The following is a 9,278-nucleotide window of genomic DNA, read 5'->3' as shown; positions in this document are numbered from 1 at the left end:
ACACCTATGTGCCCATTCCCACCAGCCTCCATCACTCTAGGCCAATGTTTCAGACCGCAGTATTCCGCATTTGAGAAGCAGGGAATAGGTGGATATACTGCCAGAACACATGGTCAGGGCTGGTAATTTGTAGAGGGACCCCCAAAAGCAGAGGCAAATCTATGGGAGACAATGGAGGCACCTGCTGCCGGGCTCCAGCTCTTAAGGGGCACCTCCTCCATTGTCCACAACATATTCACCCCACTTAGGGCTGTAACTATGTATCTGGAGTGTACCATCACGGCCGCCCAATACATGGCACCCCTTCCCGGCACTTGGGAAGCCACCATACACTAGTGGAGACCTCCATGTCAGATCATCAGCTGCTGCCTTCGTCTATCTATAGCCTGTCTGCATGCAAATTGCTACATTGCAGTGTCAGCGGCTGTGAGGGGGGGTACCAAATTATAACTTCCCTCCGGGCGACTGGGATGAACTTATGCCACTGCCTGAAAGGCTTCTTGGGCAGCAGCTGCTGCATTACTCCTTCAGTCTATGGACCACCACAGCCCAGAACACCTTATTAGAGAAGAACCTTCCAGCGACACAGCTGTCTCCCATCTGACACCAGGTCGAGGCTGTCATTACTGCATGTTCTAGGGATCCTGTACAGCAGTGAGTACTGCAATTCACTCTTTGCCAACTCAAGCACAGCTACTAAACGGCAGCTCCTCCAGTATCCTATTTGGTATGTTGTCCTTCAACTTCTAGAACTCTGCTATATCCAATTACCTCACCATTTCAATAATTTTGTGACACTGGACGGGTCTGTTGTTCTTTGCCTGTTTTCTTCTTCTTCTACTGAAGTTTGCTTGGTTGACAGGTTCTTTGTTCCTGGTCTATATTATTATGGCCACTGGAGGGCAGTAGAAACATAGAAATAAGGAGAGTTATGGTAAAACTAACCCTTGTTTACTCTCTTTCTTTGAAAGAAGGGGTGACCCTTGTTTAAGTGGAATGTCTGCAGGGGTGTATCTAGGTGTCTGTGCGCCCCTGGCAAAGTAATGGACTGGCGCCTCCCTCCCTCCATATTTTCGGAATAATTACATTCTGTCTCCCCAGTCATTAGCCTTTCCCTTTTTGTGTCCCCAGCCATCCCCCTTCTTTGTCCCCAGGCAGGGGCAAACGCAGGATTTTTAGGGTTTCCCCCCCCCAAAAAAAGATATACATATATATATATATATATATATATATATTTATATGTGAGAACAGTGTGATTAGGTCAGAGCGCCTTAAAGTGCTTTGTGGTGCAGAAAATGTGCAAAAACCGCTAATTAAATAAATAAAGTAAGATACGTCTAACAAATAGATCTAGACCATAAAAATATATATAAAAGTACAAATTTAATAAGGACAACCAACATAAAAACATAAATGGAAAGACATGAATGACACTATTTAAAAAATATATACTATAAAAATAATAAATAAAAAATAGAGATAAATACAGAGCTTTGTAAAAATAAAGAGCTTATCTTATTTCATATATATGGAGGATAAACTCAGGTGGGGTGCAGGCTCTCAACGCGTTTCGTCAACAGCAGATTTCTTAAAGGGAATAGAGATAAGCAATGGGATATGGCTATATTTATACCCCAAACAATCAAAAACAATTAGCTACATGTGGTGGTGATCGTGATCACACTTCCTGTGATGCCACTTCCGGTGTACATAATCGGCATTAAAATCAGGCATAGACTACCAATAATAGTATAAAAAATTAGGGATACTGAATTTAAACCTCTATACGCTCCTGCCTATACGTTCTAAAAACCTGCCTAAACCTTCTAAAATTGACGCTATTTGCGTGCGCAGTCATACAGTAAATAAATGCCTTCAGACTTTGAGAAAATGTGTTTCCAAATGCACAAAGGTTATTATTCAAGCAAAGTACAGATAGTTACACGCTGTGATCTAAATACAATTTAGCGCAAAGAAATTATACAGACCCAAGGTACAGTTATATATACGCAAGCGCTCTGGGACCAGATTTTGGCATCAACAAGAAGCCTCCATCAACAGCATCAGCATGAAGACTCCAGATTGGGGTCATAACACACATATATATACCCTTACAGAAATAGACAATACAATAGAGAGGTTTGTTTGCGATCCCATTGGTTCACCATCACGGTGCTTCTGTTACAGGACATTTAACAGGTTGATTCAAATGGACACAGGTCAGCCTCCGACAGCCTATTGTCTCCTCTTTTCCCCACTGCATGCAAATCTAAGCTGTTAATTTTACTAAGTACATTTTGATGTTTTAACTCTTTACGGTCCATAAGTTGAGAATCTGCGGGGTATTATGCATTCGCTAATGTGCGTTATGTTAACAGCGCAACTGTGCATAATGTGCAGTGTTTGTGCATGTGAATCTATTTATGGTGGATTTAATATGTATATATATATATATATATTAGGGGTGAGCGGGTTCGGTTTTACTCGGATTTACTCGGTTCTTATCGCCCCTTTACCGCAAATTCGGATTTATTATATTGGCTATCCAAAACACATGATAGGCGATAGCCAATTAAATGCCGTTTAAAGATCCGAGTAAATCCGAGTAAAACCGAACCCGCTCACCCCTAATATATATATATATAATTCCTTACTAACATTTTTAAACTGCAATGCAATGTGTTATGGGCAGTGAGCTTCACTCTCAAACAGGGTCGAGACCCCGTGCCGATTGCTGGTGCCATCCTGTTTGACAGTGAGTTTAAAAGCTTTCTTCTGCCTAATTAGGATACCTGTGTCAGTTCTTTTCAAGCAGATTTCTTACCATTGTTCATTCAGTCAAATTCAAGTGTCTGGGCCATATTTCAATTGCCACAGCTACACCTGTCCACATGTGGGGTCTCTCCCTTTACATGCAAAAACACCCACAGTTTCTGGTGTATTGTCTTTCCTAATTACTATTCTCAGGAAGCTGTTTTTCTAGTTGTTTTGGTATTTTTCTATGCAAGGTTGTCCCCAGAATGGGCTTGTCATGGCTTCTAAAAGGATTACCAAAAACATTGCCATCTGTACTTAGCTCGTGAGTTGTAACTTAAAATGGCGCTGGATGGCCATTCACAAAATGGCGTCGTGCAGATTCTTATTTTTAAGATGGAGTCTGGTTTCCATTTGCAAGATGGCGTCGCTCCAAGCTAATTTACACGGATCTGTCTCAGCCATTAAACCAGCTTCGACAGTCCACCCTTTGATAGCAAACAACATGCTATCATCCTATGATTTTAAAATTAATTTTAGGCTTGCATATGGGGTATTATTTTAACGTTATTTTTATGGGATGGCACAAGGTGTTTTCAATCCATCTATAATGTGTCTCTAGGAGGGGACATAAAACTACCATTATACGCATGCCATGGATCTTGGGAGATCATGGGAAAGATGTGGGGATGCACCAGTCTTATAAAGATAGTTTTGAAGGGGAATAGAGACTTACATCATTTAAGATGTTTAAATGAGAAAAAATAATAACATTTTAATAATACATTTTACACATTTCTAAATATAATACATTATATGATGGTATTTCCTAGTTCAGGGTTGTAATGCAGTTCTACATTTACCTCAGTATTCATATGGGCACTACTTACCACCATCATAATTTTGCTCTTCCGATTTACCTTATTTTTACATTTTCCACACTTCAACACCAGTATGAGGATCAGGAGTTTACCTATGCTTGCGATCATTTCCTGGACCCACTCCCCTAGACCCGAGAACCACTTTGCTGGGTTCAACCATGAAACCCATTCCTCTACCATCTCCTCTACTTCAGCCACTGAAGCATTATGGTTCTTGCGAAATTCCCATTTTAGCTGCAGAATTTCATCCATCTTCCAGTCTATCGCCTCCTTGGGGTCGCTGGTATCATTGGTGACATAGGTGCAACACTTCACTCCAAATTGGGTGGCCAAAGTTATCAGTACCCTCCAGTAACAGCAGTTAAATAATTTAACACTAGCCTGTGTTTCACCAGTTCTTTCTTGTATGCTTGCACTTCCCTACCTGTATACCTGAAGGTGTCATCATACATCTCGGTGATATTATCTATCAATTTAGCAAGGTCCTGAATATATCTAAAATTTAATGTTCCCCAAGTGATCCTGGTAGGATCCAGTGCTACTATAACTTGAAAGCCAGTTGTCTCACTAATTAACTGAGTGGCTTTATGCACGTCACCAGGTATCATATTTCTTTCGCCTCTGTGTTCATACTGTGTGTGAAGATATGGTGATGGTGTGTTTTTATGAATACCAAGCATTTCACCATGTGTAAGGGTCATAATTTCTGGAAGTATTCTTCCCAAATAACATAACAATTACGGTACTAGGATTGGTCAGATACTCCCCTGATTTGGCATAGTACTCCTCCTCTCGACTCCACTTCATTGATATCACTATCAGCTCCCCTCTCCGTCATCTGTCCTCCATCACAGAAACTGGATATCCCCAAACAGATCATCACGACAGAAACTCTGGAAGAAAGAACTAGGATGACCATAGCAGACCACTCCATTGCTGGAAGCACTGATCTACACATTTCTTTAGCTCAGGTATCTCACCGCACCTTTTAACCCTCCCGGAATAAGCTCGCAATCGACAGGTTCACGTTATCTGCCTTGACTCTGCCCCGTATCTCCACCGGTTGGTTGACCTTTCTACAGTGAGTGGAATGGACCCATGTATCTCTCTTGGCTACCTTCAGCAACACCTGATATGGACCTTCCCCCGATCTACTGGACAACCTGAGCATAAGAAATTTTGGATCATAACAAATTCTACAGGTTTGACATCATGACAATTTGCTTCTGGCATATCAGGTGACAAAAATATCAGTTTCTGCTGTTTTAACTGCTTACTCATTGATATAAGATACTTTACAGTTACCTCATTGTTACCTTTTGAATCTTCCTGCGGACTTATAATCAAATTAGGTTGTCTACCAAAAAGTATTTCAAAGGGGGACAGATTTAGAGGGGGCCTGGGGGTTGTCCTGGTGCTACTATTACTCATCAACTTACACATGCTTCTGGATGACCCCACCTGTGAAATGAGTGACCCTATACTCTAGGGATACCGTATCATACAACCTTCTGTACAATTAAACCCTGTTATTAATAGCTACTGCTCTAGGTAGTGTCTCAGCCCCTGGGTTTGGACAGTTTCCCAAGTAATTGACCTTAGCCTGCCATGGCTGCAATTTATCCTTAGAAACCTTGTGTCCTGTGTGTGAGAGATGAAGCACAACAGTTTAGTATCATTTAAACATGGTATAAATGAAACAGGGCATAACAATAAATTGTCCACATATTGTATCAGAGCACAGATCCATTGGCAGGTTGGAAAGATTGTAAACAGTCGTATAAGGCCTGGGAGAAAATACTGGGGTTGTCTATGAACCCATGGGACACCCATGTCCATGTGTAGTGTACACCTCCCACTATGTGAAAGCAAAAGATACTGACAGTCAGGGTGTTAGGACACAGGAATGAAAGCAGAACAGAGATTGGGTATCAGTTACATCAATTACCATTACCATTTTTTCCCTAGTACTTCCCATCAACCTGTCTATCTGTAGACCACAGGTATGACCCGACTCCTAGCGTTGGCTCCCACTCTCCAATAAAGCGTTAACAGCCACAAGTGGAGCTGGTACCTGTTGGAAGTTTCCTGTATTCTGTGTATATACCTTATGAGGGTATACAGGTACTGTCTGGTTTGGGAGTCCTACATTCTTCACTTTGCAGTACTTACTTAGGTGTCCCACTTGGTTGCAGTTAAAACATTTTTGTGAGCGGGGTGGATGAAAGAATTGTTATGGGGGTTGAGCAGGAGGGAATGGTGGTGGATATGGGTAAGGATATTGAGAGAGAGGATAGTATGGGAATTGTGGTTGTGTGTGATAAGTGGGGTAGGGCTGTGTTTGCGGTGGTGTAGGATTAGTTAGGATGTGTAACTGTTCAGGTGCAGGTGTGGATGCAGGTGTGTCTGCTGGCTGTGATGTTACCGTCATTCCTTCTAGAGCTTGAATACTGACAGCCATTAGTTTCTCGCTCTGGGTCTCTCTCTTTTTAGAGATGTTCTTATATGGTTACTTAAGAGAGGGTACAAATTACTTGTTTCATTTTTATTGTTTTTTTCAATAACTGTACCTGCACCCCATCCACATAAGGTGGCGGTGGTGCACGTGAACCACTGGCAATACTTTCCACAATGCTACCATGCTGCACGTGCGTGCTATTTTGCGTCTCGCACGCATTGCAATTTAGCGCTGCGGGTGTACTTTCTAGTAATACATTTGCAACGCTAGTTTGCGTCGCTTGCACATTTTTAAACCATGCATCCGCTTCATGCTGCCACAATTTTAAACATTCGTAATATTTTACCTTTTTCACTCGAGAATGCACCAAACAGATGTGAGCTCAGACATTATTCAATATCTCCTTATCAAAACTACCAATTCTAGGAAACGGCCTAACACTCTTCCTCGTCATATTAAACCATAAATCACAATACCTGGTTGCATTGGCACCATACTTAATATGCATAATATGTTGTGCCGATCCAAGTGGCGCTTCCAACAGCAGCAAATCATTTAACATCTCTACCGTTTGCTTGGCCCCCATCCTGGGAGAAACCTAAGTTTTTCAATAAAGATTTAAACTGGTGAAAGACAGTCTAGATACTCTCACCTATGGAAGAAATTTCTATTTGCCTCCACTCACCTATGGAAGTTATTTCTAGATGCCTCCACTCACCTATGGAAGAAATTTCTAGATGCTCCCACTCACCTATGGAAGAAATTTCTAGATGCCTCCACTCACCTATTATCTCTCAGTTTACAATCACAAGTTTCCAGTGTGGCTCAATTACAATGCTCCAGTAACCCAACCTAATTACTAAACACTGCAATCACACTGAGAGCCGGTCCCTACAACAAAGACAACATGTACACCTGCTGATGTGTATAGAACGGTAGCTACTACCGAGCAGCTAGGCTAACTTCTGCACCTAGCCCTTAAGGATCATACAATACCCTTAACATTTAAGACCCGTGTTACACCCTAAACAAATACTCACAGTTCCACACTTTTTTCCTGCGCAGAAAAATACACGTTAACCCAGTTATTGGCAACAATTGATAAAGTAAACTCAACGGCTTTGTTTAAACATGTGGCAGCACAACCGTAAATACGTATATGCTATTGTGCGACTAGTCGCATACACAATAATGCGACTACTACACAACCGTATGACTTACTCTTAGCTGTGTATGCAAAAGTGCGTCTCTGCTGCGCGCGCAAAAATGCGACTCAGCCGCGTACGCAATACTGTGGCACCCTTTTTAGCGTGAAATTCTATCAACATCTTCATCTAAAAATTGTAGACATTTAGTCGTTATATACTTGTATTATACACTCCAAGGGAATTTAAGCCTACAGACAATTTTTAGATGAAGATGAATCAATATCTCAGATTCATAAGGATTTTTTATGTGATCTTATGCTGTTTATTTTAACTCATAACTATTTTAAATTTCTGGATAGCATTTATAAACAGATATGCGGCACAGCTATGGGTACCATCTTCGCTCCAAGTTTTGCAAACCTTTTTATGGGAAGTTGGGAAAATTGTTTTATCTATTTTAATAACCCATTTTTAAGACATATTAAACTCTACAAAAGATATATAGATGACATTTTAATTATCTGGAGTGGATCAGAAGAAGAATTTAAATCTTTTTTAGTTTATATATCCAGCAATGACATGAATCTGAGGTTCACATCCAATGTTAGCAAATCATCTATAGAGTTTTTAGATCTAAGGTTGATTGGTGAAAATGAGGAAATCATTACCCAAAACTACATTAAAGAAGTGGACTCAAACAGCTATTTACACTACAAGAGCGGCCATTTAAAAAATTGGAAAAACAATATTCCGTATTCTCAAATTCACCACATTAAGAGAAGTTGCACAAAAGAAGAAACATTCAATGAGCAACTCCAAATATACAAAACATGATTTTGAGATAAAGACTATCCAGAAAAGCTCATAGAAACAGCTTCTAATAAAGTCAAGAGTTTAGAGTGCTCCAGTTTACTTCAGTATAAAGAAAAAGTAAAACAGATGAATACTTTCACTCCCTTTATAACCATGTATAGCGCACAAGAACCATGTATCAAAAAAGCACTGAACAGACATTGGCACATTTTACAGATGGACCCAATATTGAAAGAGTCTTTACCAACCAAATCACATATGGTTTTTAAAAAAGCAAAGCATTTGAAAGACCTATTAGCTCCCAGCATGCTGCAAAAAGACATCCAGGAACAAAGTGTTTTGTCCAAATATCCAGGTTGCTATAAATGTGGCAGATGCAATGTCTGTAAGTTTATGCATCCACAAAGAAAGCTTTTAAAAATGTTAATGATTCTAAAGAATTTAAAATCAGACAGCATATGAACTGCAACTCTATTTTTATTATTTATTTATTGGAGTGCACATGCGGTATAAAATATGTAGGAAAGACAGAAAGACCTCTCAAACTTAGCATCCAAGAACACATACGGAACATAAAAAAACAAGGTAGAAGGACATGCCATCTATAAACATTTCACGCAGATTCATGCATCAAAACCTGAAGACATGACTTTTAAAGCTATCAAACAAGTCACCCTGGGAGAAAGAGGAGGAGATATCTCGAACAAACTCTCCAAAAAAGAAATGTTCTGGATTTTTGAACTACAGACGTTATCCCCACAGGGGTTCAACGATAGCTATGAGATAGCACCCTTAATATGAAATAAGGGCTCATACACCAAGCCGACTTTGAAGGCCTTAAGTTTTTAGATCAAGATTTCTTTTCTACAGCCATTTCACACTGAATATGCCCAATCTCATCCGATCATGGAAGCTATACAGTGTGAGCCTGACCAGTACTGGTTTGGGAGACCTACCGGGAAGATCAGGTGCTGTAGACTTTATCCTTGAATCAAAATAATATTAATATAAAACTTTGTGCCACTGGTTCTAGAGCTTTGGTATAGAGCCTTCAACTATTATATTACTGTTGAACATCGACTTTGTACTATAATCCCTCTTCGTTACAATTGTGAGACCGGGACTTTGTCATTTATTTTTGATGAATAAACTTATGCTATCCATAATATATAAAATGCTTCACCTTACAACAACTGGATAATTCATATGGAAAAAATAAGCTCT

The 9,278-nt window shown here is 40.1% G+C and overlaps 1 pseudogene; it reads left to right on the top strand.

Annotated features, from left to right (window-relative positions):
* Positions 1–8,916: 8,916 nt before the first annotated feature.
* LOC148525229 (5S ribosomal RNA) lies at positions 8,917–9,034 on the top strand (annotated as a pseudogene).
* The last annotated feature ends 244 nt before the right edge of the window (positions 9,035–9,278 follow it).

Source organism: Taudactylus pleione, unplaced genomic scaffold (assembly GCF_031769625.1).
Source record: "Taudactylus pleione unplaced genomic scaffold, aTauple2 ptg000109l, whole genome shotgun sequence".
NCBI classification, from domain to species: domain Eukaryota; kingdom Metazoa; phylum Chordata; class Amphibia; order Anura; family Myobatrachidae; genus Taudactylus; species Taudactylus pleione.
This window is presented reverse-complemented; position numbering and strand designations above follow the sequence as displayed.